Genomic DNA, 13,644 nt, shown 5'->3' with positions numbered 1-13,644 from the left:
AAATTCCATGTCAAATAGTTCATCATTGTGTGAGTAACATTTCCTCATGTATCCTTGAACCAGTAGATGAGTATTTCGTTTCTTCCCTCCCAAACAAAGGAGGCAGCACCAAGCATAATTATGCCAGCAACGAGTGATGTTTTAGGCTTATTTCTAATGTTTTTCTTCCTCCTCTGCCTAAGGAAGAAATTAGCTCCCATAAATGATAAAAGCCTATCTATAAAATGAAGTATAAATACATCATATTCTTGTTTTGTACCATAAAAGTGTGTTATGTAATTAATTTGAATATGTGATGTGAATGGAGATACGTTAAATCTACTAAACAAACTGTAGTTACAGAACCCAGTTAATGAAAAATTTTTTTACACTTTAAAACTTAAGAAATTTATGTTTGTAATGCAAGCGATGGATGGAATTACATTTCCTTTATCGTTTTCCATAGATCCCTTGGAGAGGAGTCTCTGGGATGTGGAAAGAGTAAAAATCTTTTTTTTGTTACTCAGATACATGGATATTGTACAATTCTAATGCAGACAGTGTTATGAGTTATAATCCTTGTGAAGATATTCATCGATGGAGTAGAAGGAGTTGACCAACAGGAAGTTCTTTAATTCCCTCTGAAACCTATCTTTATCACTTACAAGACCTTTGATATGCTCTGGTACGTTATGGACTGTATAAGTACCCATGCATTTGACTCCTTTTTGTACTAATGTTAAGCTTTTATAGTCCTTATACAGATTGTTTTTGGTTCTGGTATTATAATCATGGTTTGCACTATTTTGTGTGAAAAGAGACATGTTGGAAATGACTAAGGACATCAATGAGTATATGTACTGAGAAGTAGTAGTTAGAATACCAAGTTTCTTAAAGAGGTCTCTGCGTGATGATCTAGGACAGACACCAGATACAATTCTAATGACTCAATTCTGAATTTTGAAAATGTTCTCTTTGTGGGAGGAGTTTCCCCAAAACATGATTCCATAACTCATTAGTGAATGGAAGTAGGCCGAATAAACTAACTTCTTCATTTTTAAATCATCTATTTCTGCTATCATGGGTACTGCAAATGTAGTTTTACTAAGGTGTTTCATTAAGTCTAGAGTGTGAGTTTTCCAATTTAGGTTGTGATAAATTTGTAGCCCTAAAAATTTGACACTGTATACAACATTAATTCCATTGTTTGAATACATTACACTTACAGGGTCAGGTATTCTTTGCGAGGCACTAGACTTTATGTACTGAGTCTTGTCAAAATTCAATGACAATCCATTTGCTGTGAACCACCCATTGATACTTACACATATTTTGTTAGATGATTGCTCAGTGAGATCACGGTTACTGTTTTTTATACCAATACTTGTGTCATCTACAAATAAGACGAAATTTACATTTTGTGGCACTGCATATGGAAGGTTATTAATATATTATAGGACTAACAAGGGAACTAAAATAGAGCTCTTGGGCACCCCTTGTCTTATGGTTTCATATTTTGAATGACTATTGTTATGCCCAATAAAGACACACACTGTTTTCTATTAAAAAGATAGGGTGAGAACCACGAGCCTGCTACTCCTGTTATCCCATAATATTATAACTTTTGTATAAAGATATCATGCTTAACACAATCAAAAGCTTTAGTGAGATCACAGACTATTCCAAATGGTAATAACTTCTGAATTATTGATTCTAATATATCATCTGTAAAAGTGAATATAGCTTGATCAACTGACAATCCTTTCCGAAATCCAAACTGATTGTGAATGAGAATATTTTTCTAAACTAGGTGTTTATACAGTTTATTGTACATAACCCTTTCAAACACTTTTGAAAATATTGCCAATAATGAAATGGGATGGAAGTTTTCCACTGATGATTTGTGTGATGGTTTGACAATAACATATTTAAGCCTATCTGGAAAAGTACCACTGTGGAGGGATTCATTGTATAAGTAACTCAGTATGTCACAAAGTTCTGAGGAGCAACATTTAATTATGGTAGTGCTGATTTCATCATAACCACTAGAACATTTGTTTTTAAGAGAGCTAATAATATTAGAAACCGGTCTCAGAAACTGACATACAGCTGGGAGAGCGGTGTGCTGAGCACATGCCCCTCCATATCTACATCCAGTGACGCCTGTGACTGAGGATGACACGATGGCTGGTCGTTATCGTTGGGCAACATTTAATTATGGTTGTGCTGATTTCATCATAACCACTAGAACATTTGTTTTTAAGAGAGCTAATAATATGAGAAACCGGTCTCAGAAACTGACATACAGCTGGGAGAGCGGTGTGCTGAGCACATGCCCCTCCATATCCGCATCCAGTGACGCCTGTGAACTGAGGATGACACGACGGCTGGTCGGTATCGTTGGGCCTTCATGGCCTGTTCAGACAGAGACAGAGAGAGAGAGAGAGAGAGAGAGAGAGAGAGAGAGAGAAAATAATATTAGAAATCTCCTTTTGGTGAGGTAGGATATAATTGAATTTCGTCAAACTTCTGTGGAAATGCATTTTTTGAATATTTTAACCTGTCTTCTGAGGAACTATGCAAACTTAAGTTCTCTGCTACTGAAAGGAAAAAGTTGAGGATGTATCGGCAATTTTGGAGGTATCTCTAATCAACTCATTATTTACATTAAACATAATTTCCTCATATGCCTAATTAGTTTTTCCTATTTCACTTTTTACTATGTTCCATATGGTTTTTATCTTGTTGTTAGAGGCATTTATTTTTTCTTGAAAATAGATACATTTTGAGGTTCTGATTACTTTGTTTAGAATTTTACATTATAATTTGCAATGCGATTTCGCTCTGTAGTCATCGTTTTCCATTAACATTAAGTACAGTCTTCTTTTTGTCTTGCAAGATACTTTTATTCCATTTGTAATCCAAGGTTTTTAAACATTTAATCTATTTGCTTTGATTACTTTCTTAGGACAGAAGTTTTCAATGTGACCTATGACCATATTAGAGAAACAGTTATATTTTTCATTTATCGCAGGTGAACAATGTACATCTTTCCAGTCTGTATTCCTCAAACAGTTTTTTTATACCTCAATTCCTGTTCCATTTATTATTCGTTTAGTTCCCTACTTCCTGTTATTAGTTGAATCAGACCCCATTATATTACATGTAAGCAACTGGGCATCATGATAAGAAAGGCCACTAAATATTGAATTTATACAATGATTTGCTAGTGTGGCAGTATCTATGAAAATTTTATTAATAGCAGCACTGCTGGTACCCATAATCCTGGTTGGAAACTATTCTAAGGGAATGAGATTATAAGAAGTAGTAAGAGACTCTAGTATGGATCTCCAGAAAATTTAAATTAAAATCTCCATTTATTATGAGTTCATTATTTTTAGAAGCTGTTTAGTGAATAGCTGGAGATTACCATTTGGAGCCCTGTATATTGTGACTATAATTATTTTTCTTTTGTGTGTTTCTACTTGTGTGACACATGTTTCAAAATGCTGATCACTAAAGTATGAGAATGTCAGTATTTTTATAATTGTGACCCCTTCTAATGTAAGTGGCAACTCCTCCTTTCTCCATCTCTTTTCTACAATACTTTGAAGCTAAGGTATACCCTTCCATATTTAACATTTCAAATTCAGTACCTAAATGATGTTCAGAAATAAAAGTGCTATCAACAGGTTTTGTAGACTGTAGCTCATCTCAACAGATCTGAAATTCATTAACTTTTTTTAAAACTCTGATATTTTGTCGTAGTAACTTTACTGTTACTTTTTTTGTCTCCACAAGTATTATGCTTAACATATTCAGATACATCTTGTTCCAATATTGAATGTGTAGATAACGAGCTTAACCTAAAAAAGAACTACTTCCATGAGTTGCAGTGTCCCCCCTTAAAGAATTTGCTATTAACCTAGCCAGTATATCCCCTATTCTATTGAGATGCAGGCCATGAGAAGAAAAGCCCCACCTACCAATAGTGTCAACAAGAACCAAACCAATCCCTGACCCAGCACCAGCCTGAAGCAGTCGATCCAACACCATATTGACCCTCTTCACAGAGCTTTTGAACTGGGGTCGAACATATTATACTCAACATTAGTATGGTTCGTTTCTGATGCTATTTTTACCAGGTCACTGTCATACTGTAGCCCTGGTCCCTATCGATAATGTTCCCTGCTCTGTCCACTATTACAACATGATCCTCCTTGGTGAAGCCATTACACAAAGATCCTATGCCCTGTATCACTTGGCCGAGAGATCCACTAGATTGAAAAAGTTTATGACCTCGTAGCTGTCACCTAATTTTCCCTGCAGAAGTTGGACCACCCCTTTTCATGACTGCTGCCTAACAGCAGAATTTTCTTCCTACTTCCTACTTTTTCTGAAGCAACAGATTTCCTAACTGAGTCTGCTGTGCATCAGCTACACTTACATCTGCATGAGGCTTTTCATTACTTAACTGTGGCAGCAGGGCAAATCTATTTTTTGTGCCAGCAATGAAACTGTCAGATACTGCCCTCTTTCTGTGGCCACTGTTCTCTGCTACCACTTCCCACTCCTCTTCACCCTTCTCCCCCCTTAACCTATTTAGTTCCTCCCTAGCTTTATCTAATTCAGCCTGAAGGGTTCTAATCTTCCCCTCCTTTTCTGCTATTTTCATATCCTGTGAACACACTCTACAGTACCTAGGAAGAGTCTCATTTTGTTCCCCAATTTCCATGCTACTACATCCCCTCCCCCCCCCCCCCCCCCCAGTGGAACGATTTGTCACAAAAGCTGCATAGCACCCCAGAACTAACGTTCCTATGGCAGCTAAAACACTTCATACTCATGACTGTTTACAGTGTAGGCCTACTTTTTAAGCTTTCGGTAAATAAAGATAATTTCCTATTTATTATGTTCTATAGTGGTCTAACATAAATATAATATTAATGTACTTACTTCAGTGCACTTCGAATCACTAAACTTTCGCACATAAAATTTAGGCCTAAAAACGGCTGTTAGGCGGAAAATTTTCTTTAAAAATGTGGCACAGAACTTAAAATCTTCACTTCCCCGAACAGATATTACACTACTGCACGCAATCAAACCTAATAAAATCTAGACAATGCACTTAATACTTACTAAAACTTCAAAAGTAAGGGCACACGGAGTAGGCTTAAAACAGCTGTTCAGCAGTAACGGTTTTACGCTATTTTCTTTAAAAATGCTGCAGAGAATTTAAAATCTTCATTTCCCCAAACCATTATTACACTACTGAACGCAATTAAACCTAATAAAATCTAGCCATAGGTATAAGCTATCATGTTATGTATACTGTTGTAACTCAATACTTGTATAAATTATCATTGGCACCAAACTCCATGTGAAGGAATGGACTTTAAAGACAAGCAATTTATACAATGTTTTGTACAGCCATAAGTGTTTTTCAACAAGTGGACGGTCAAGTGCTGTGACATTCACGTAAGGGTACAATGAAATAATTTCCGAGTATTGTGGTTCACGACACTTGATTCATTAGTAAGTGAACTATAGTTGTTCGAGCCAGTGCGTACCTTGTCGACGGATGCAGTTGGCCAGAGTTCTCTCCGCTGAAAATGCGAGCACGACTGGTAATAGTGACGCCCCTGCTGTAAAAATGCAGATCTTCTGCCACAGCTTCTGATTTTGAAACTATAAGCACACACTCACTCCACCCGGAATGAAGACAAAGGCCATGGCAGTTCTTCAATATGTAACACTCAGGTGAAAACGTGACACTCAATGTGAAATCAACACTAAGAAAACGAGTGCACACACGGGCAACGGTTGCAACTAACTCATTGACCTTTAGCAACTAATGCTTAGCCGCAAAACCTGCTAGTGCACAAGACTGAAACCCAACAGTGACGCTGAAGCAAACTGAACATTATAGTCAGTGCACTAAATTCAATTGTGTAATCAGCTATCATATTATGTATATAATGTTTCAATTTCTTGTAGAACTTTAACATATGTAGGATAAGCTGGCATACCCATTCCATTAAGTAAAGAGAAGCCGACAAATAAGGACATCGACCCCTATAGGCAAATTTGAATGTAAATATGTATGTGCAAAATACGCTGTATGTCTACATACCATGTCAATATACAGTGCGGGTGCAATTATGTAGGTACATGGTGAAAGACCCCCCCCCCCCCAGTTATGGAAGGTTAAAGTTTATTTTAAAAAAATGAAACAGCAATTGACCATAAGCATCAGCAAAGACATTAATTATGAATGTGCAGTAAGGCGCTGAAAAAACAATCATTCATTTTCCTTTGTAGATGATTTTGTTTTCACTCTCTCATATGTAGAAGGATGGTTAAGATGTATTGCTTAAAGTATGAACCATTACAAGTGTTATGTATGATATGTGTGTATGAATAAGAGAATACCTAACACCAGTATGAAGTATTTTTATTGAAGTCAAATGTAACCCAGTAAGGAGGATTTTCGTCATTTTTTGACATGCACTGGTGTTCTTCAAGTCGGCTGCCTACCTCTACAATGTAAGAGAGGAAGTCCGATTAGCCTAAATTCGTAAAACCAGAACATTTGTTGTAATGCAATTGTATTATCCTTTAAACTTTTTTCCATTCATATATGTAGACCTTTTTTATTATTATAACACAACCAGTGTGAATTTTCGTCGCCTGTACTGTAGGAGGACCATATCCCACAGACTATCAGTTGAGAGAGAGGCCCCTACGTTGTTCTTTCATAACCATTTCGAGACATTGTTTTTTCTGCTGTAACACACCCAAACAGTGTGTAACTATACACACATTTTGTTTTTCCACCACGACTTCGAGGTCTGTGTCACGTGTTAAACCGACATTAATATATTTCGTTCCATTGGCTGTCACAGAAACCTGGACATCATATAAAGTCTCATAAACGAGGATTAATATACAGGGTGTTTCAAAAAGAATATACATCTTTCGAATGCAAGTATTTATCAAACTTTAAGACACACGAATATGAAAATTGGCACACGTATTTACGAACCTCTCAAGTTCAGACTACACATGTTCAATACGTCCTCCATCAGCGACACGAACAATATCACGTCGATACTCAAATTCCTCACATACTCGGGCAAGTAAGTCCTTCGTCACTGATGTTATGGCAGTACAGATCCGGTTCTTCAATTCTTCCAGGTTCTGTGAGAGTGGCGGTACATTAACGTTGTCTTTAACGAAACCCCACAAGAAGAAGTCAGAGGGTGTCAAATCCGGTGACTGTGGAGCCCAGCTGAGACTTGCTAAATCGCCAGCTCCTTGATGATCAATCCAATGGTTCAGCAGAGTTTCATTAAGATATTCACGCATTTGGCGACCCCAGTGAGGGGGGTGCCCCATCTTGTTGAAAAATGAAGTTGTCTTCATGCAACCTCGGAAACAACCAGTTTTGTAACATAGTGAGATACTGCTGACCGTTAACCATCTTTACATCAAAGAAGAATGGGCTGTAAACAGATGATCAGGATATCACACAAAACACATTGACTTTGGCTCAATCTCGTACATGTTCAATGACTGCATGTGGGTTCTGTAGGCCCCAAATTCGAACATTGTGTTTGTTTACCTGACCCCTAACATGGAAAGTCACTTCATCACTGAACACGATGCATTGTGTGGAAGTGTTATCATTGTCATTAGCATCAATAATCTCGTTACAAAGTGCCACTTGTTTGCATTTGTCATCAGGACGCAGAACTTGTAACAGCTGTAACTTGTACGGCTTCATAACCACCCAACGTCTCAAAACACGCCAAATTGGTGATGTAGGCAGTTGTAACTCCCGACTGGCATGGAGAGTTGATTTTGAAGGACTAAGTTGGAAAGCAGTTTGAATTCGTGCAACATTTTCTTCAGGAACACGAAGGCGGCCAGGACTCTTTCCTTTACATATGCATGCTGTATCTAGAAACTGTCGATACCATCTCCGAATGATCCACCCATTTGGATGATCAATTTGGTACTTCAACCTGAATCATCCTTGCGCTGTAATCAAGGAATTGCACTTCGCAGACTCGAGAACACAAAACGATTTCTGCTGTGGAATAGCCATTTTAAACATGTAACGGTTACCAAGCAAAACAGAAGAGAAATGAGATCTAGTGGCTATGAATATAAACTAAATTACGTTTCTCCAATAGCCGAGCTAAGACACAGCGATCGGTAATTTGGACAAAATAATACTTTGTAATACGTATATTCTTTTTGAAACACCCTGTATTTTCAACTGTCTTGTTCGACTACTTTCTTGCTTGTCCCAACTGAAATGCCTGCAAGTAGCTGATAGGAAAGAGCGAAATCTCCAGAAAGTCTTCAGTAGGTTGATAGATATTTTACATATAAAATCAAACCACACTTTGCTATGTTACCAATATGAGCATTTACATACTGAAAAAATGGAAAAAATGACCTAAAAATCGGTAAAAAAAGTTACGAAAATTGTGAGAAAATACATACAATTTGAGGGTAGATATGACAAAATGCGGGAAAATTGAGAGAGAATTAGAGAGTACTTACATGTCTGCTTAGCACAGGAAAGTTATTGTACATAGAAATGAGTGTGTGACAACAAGGGAAATACAAGGAAAAAATTAAAAATGGGAGCAATGCTACCCAGGGAAACAACATGACGATGGACAATGATATGACAGCTGGAGTAGACTGTGTAACGTGGCTGACCTACAAATGTAGAATAATATGTAATTTATGTATGTCAGATAACAAGCTCAGGTGTTATGGATTTATCTATGAAGAGCCTGGACACGTGACTGCAAAAAATTCTAAGATCCTCCTTAGGTAAAGAGTACTGTATTACGAGGTTTGGGGTGCAATATACAACTACTGAATGGATCGTATGTTTGACCCTGTGCAAGACTGCCTACGTTTTTCAAACCCTAACAAATAGTATTTACAACATGCTCTCTGTACTATCCACCAACGCCAACCTTCCAGTCGTGCTAACAGTTACCTTACAGAACGGCCACTGCATGGTTTTTTAACAACATTCTGAAGTTTTCTTTTACTGAGGTTGTAGGAATATCTACAAGCTGACTGCTGTCTTCGATGATTTCCTAGATGTGAGTTAGTGCGCTATCTGCTTGCGATTGGGAACAGCAAATCTCTCCATACCACAGCCAACACAGCACTTCCAGTGGATGTGTGACGAATCATTCCACCAAACAGAGTGGAAACCTATTTTGGTACCCTCCTTTAGATGAACGAGATTGCATTAGAAGTACATCATTTCCTGGTCATATTTTTGGCATGAATCAAGTCGCCATTTTCATAACTACTTTGATTCTAAGTCACTACTAGTGGTTTGCTTCACAGTTGATATGTGTGTGTGTGTGTGTGTGTGTGTGTGTGTGTGTGTGTGTGTGTGTGTATGTGTGTGTTTGTGGAAGAGATGATTTTCTGCTCATAGAATTGGGGCGTCATTTCCGTCAAACCAGTGGAAAAACTATTTCAGCGCGCTCCTTTAGACGAACGAAGATGCAAGCGAAGTACATTTTCCAGTCGCATTTCAGACATGAGTCGAGCCAACAGTTCAGAACTACAATGATTCTAAATCACTCATAAGGGTTTGACAGGTATTGCAAACCCTGTGTGTACATTTGCCTCACAGTTGTCCTCTTCATGGAGTTAGTGGAGCATGGTGTGTAATTTCACATATAAAACACCGCTGCTATTCACTTGTCTGTTTGCCCATAATATGCATTTTACATAGCTGGCAATCATTTTATAGGACTGATGCGAATGTAGTATAACTTCTGAACAATAATCGAATGTGAACAGTGGGCACTATACACCTCCAGAAAGCTATATTTCGCATGTATCCCTAAGAATCTACATTTTTCTTTGGTGCAGAAGGAAGTAATTTTAGCTTAAATTAAATAAAGGCACATTTATAATTGTAACTGTATATAGGTCCCCATCAGGAAATTTTCATCTATTTCTGAAAAAATTGGACTCCTTGTTGTGCTATCTGTCAGACAGGGGGAAGCAAATTATTATTTGTGGGGACTTCAATGTAGATTCTCTGAAAGAGGGTAATAGGAAAAATGACCTTGAAGTATTACTCGGTTCTTTCAATTTGACACCCATTATTGATTTTCCTGCTCGGGTGGTAAAGGATAGCAGCTCACTGATAGATAACTTCTTTATGGACCAAGATAAGTTTAACCAGATAAATGCTCAGCCTGTTGAGAATGGTCTTTCTGATCATGGTGCACAGCTAGTTACAATATATGACATAGCTCCATTCAGCAATACTAAACAGTCCTCCAAAGTAGTACGTTCAGTCAACGATTTAACAATTGCAAATTTCAGGGAAAGCCTACAGCAGTTAGACTGGGATGAGGTGTACCGTGTACCTGATGCCAATTTAAAATATAATTTATTTCATGACATTTTTGTAAATGCATTTGAAAACTGCTTCCCCAAGAAAATAGTTAAATATACTCGTAAGAAACCTTGTAACAAACCATGGCTTACTAAGGGTATAAAAATATCTTGTAACCGGAAAAGGGAAATGTATCTGACAGCAAGAAAGAGTAGTGACCCAGAAACTATCAAAAATTATAAAAACTACTGTGTTATATTAAGAAAAGTTATTAAAAAATCCAGGAGTATGTGTATCATGTCTGAAATCAGCAACTCTGATAATAAAATTAAAACAATTTGGAATATTATTAAAAGAGAAACAGGTCAACCAAGAGCAGAGGAAGACAGTATTACCATCAAATTGAATGAAAACTTTACGAACAAAAAGTCAGAAGTTGAAAATATTTTTAATAATCATTTTCTAAATTTTGTGGATATAGTAGGATCCAGGTGTTCATTAGAAGATGCTAGGCTGTTAATGGAAGAGGCCATACCTATGCAATTTGATACAATTGAAATCTCACCCACTTCTCCCTCTGAAATTAGGAAAATAATAAACTTGCTTAAAAGCAAAAACTCACATGGAATTTATGGCATTTCCAGCAAAATACTAAAAGCTTGTTCTCAACAGATAAGTAAGATTCTCAGCCACGTGTGTAATAGCTTTCTGGAACAGGGCATTTTCCCTGATAGACTGAAATATGCTATTGTTATACCTTTGCATAAAAAGGGGGATAGATCTGATGTCAACAATTACTGTCCAATCTCCCTTCTAACAGTTTTATCCAAAATTTTTGAGAAAGTAATGTATTCAAGAGTAGCTTCACATATCTGTAAAAATGAAGTACTAACAAAATGTCAGTTTGGTTTCCAGAAAGGTTTTTCAACAGAAAATGCCATATATGCTTTCACCAGTCAAATTTTGAATGATCTGAATAACCGAACACCACCCATTGGGATTTTTTGTGATCTCTCAAAGGCTTTTGATTGTATAAATCATGAAATTCTGCTAGACAAGCTCAAGTATTGTGGCATGAGTGGGACAGTGCACAAATGGTTTAATTCGTACCTAACTGGAAGAGTGCAGAAAGTTGAAATAAGTAGTTCTCATAACATGCAAAGATCAGCACATTCCTCAAACTGGGGAACTATCAAGAATGGGGTTCCACAAGGGTCAGTCTTGGGTCCTTTGTTGTTCTTATTATATATTAATGACTTGCCATTCTATATTCATGAAGAGGCAAAGTTAGTTCTCTTCACTGATGATACAAGTATAGTAATCACACCTGACAAACAAGAATTAACTGATGAAATTGTCAATACTGTCTTTCAGAAAATTACCAAGTGGTTCCTTGTAAATGGACTCTCACTGAATTTTGATAAGACACAGTACATACAGTTCCGTACAGTGAATGGTATGACACCATTAATAAATATAGACCTTAATCAGAAGCATATAGCTAAGGTAGAATATTCCAAATTTTTAGGTATGTCCATTGATGAGAGATTAAATTGGAAGAAACACATTGATGATCTGCTGAAACGTTTGAGTTCAGCTACTTATGCAATAAGGGTCATTGCAAATTTTGGTGATAAACATCTTAGTAAATTAGCTTACTACGCCTATTTTCACTCATTGCTTTCATATGGCATCATATTTTGGGGTAATTCATCACTGAGGAATAAAGTATTTATTGCACAAAAGCGTGTAATCAGAATAATAGCTGGAATCCACCCAAGATCATCCTGCAGACATTTATTTAAGGATCTAGGGATATTCACAGTAGCTTCTCAGTATATATACTCTCTTATGAAATTTGTTATTAACAACCAAATCCAATTCAAAAGTAATAGCAGTGTGCATAACTACAATACTAGGAGAAAGGACGATCTTCACTATTCAAGATTAAATCTAACTTTGGCACAGAAAGGGGTGAATTATACTGGCACTAAAGTCTTTGGTCACTTACCAAATAGTATCAAAAGTCTGACAGATAACCAACAAGTATTTAAGAAGAAATTAAAAGAATTTCTGAATGACAACTCCTTCTACTCCATAGAGGAATTTTTAGATATAAATTAAGGAAAACAATAAAAAATAAATAAAATAAAATAAAAAATAAAGAAAAACAAAGAAACACAAAAAATAAAGTTGTTATATTAACTTAAGTATGTTGTTAAATTAACCTAATTATGTCATGTATTGGAAAATTCGACTCGTTCCACATAATTACGAAATATCGTATTCATGATCCATGGAACTAGTATTAATCTAATCTAATCTAATCGTCTTAAAGACTGTCACTGTAGTGAGTGGGATATAAAACTTGCAGGGTGGTTGTATCAGATTCTGGACATATATGTTTGCTTTAGAGTACAGAGAATGTTGCATTTTGCATGGCTACTATTTAAGAAACCAAATATCTTTACTATTTTAGTGTATTTAAGTTTAGAACTGTGTTGACTGTGTTTATGTTCATTCCAGACAATGGAACAATACTCTGGAACTGATACCACAGGTGATTTACATAAAAGTTTCAAACTCCATCTATCTGCAGCTCCATCATGCATAAACCACACTTTTCTTTTTTACCGTCTTTTGCATCACCACAACACTCTCGTGTCTGCTGTACGCCAATAAGTGGTGCTAACCTCCTCGACTTGCACACATCTGGAGAGATTTTGTACTTTTGGTTGGGTGCCATGAGTAAAATTAGTGTGGAACAGTCTTATCTGAGCAGCAGTTATAGACTCAGCTCGCTCTGTTCCTTCAAGAGATGTGGAATGTAGTGGGTATAGTACTCACTTACTTCCGGTCAGTTGCAAATTAAATCAGTGACAGTGTTGCAGGGAGGGCTGGTCGAAGACAATGCGGGGAGAACTTTCAATCGATCATACAGAAATTGTGAAGCATGCTGCTGTGTCATTGGTTAGCGCTGAAATTACCGTAAAACCGGTAAAACCACTAAAATTGATCAGGCGATCAACTGTGGTGCATATTACAGCACATTGTCCCATATAAGTGGTATCTCTTCCATCCCATCTGTTCACTGGCACACTATTAATTATCACATAACGACTGACTGACACCGCTTGTTTGAGATGGAGAGAGTCTTGGTGGGAGCAACACCTACCGAGGATGACGAGCAAAAAAACTGTGATCACATACATGACCGCAATACGAAGAATCGGTGCTTTAGCTCACTTCAAAATGGAACACTGAAC

This window comes from Schistocerca piceifrons, chromosome 4 (assembly GCF_021461385.2).
Source record: "Schistocerca piceifrons isolate TAMUIC-IGC-003096 chromosome 4, iqSchPice1.1, whole genome shotgun sequence".
NCBI classification, from domain to species: Eukaryota; Metazoa; Arthropoda; class Insecta; order Orthoptera; family Acrididae; genus Schistocerca; species Schistocerca piceifrons.
This window is presented reverse-complemented; position numbering follows the sequence as displayed.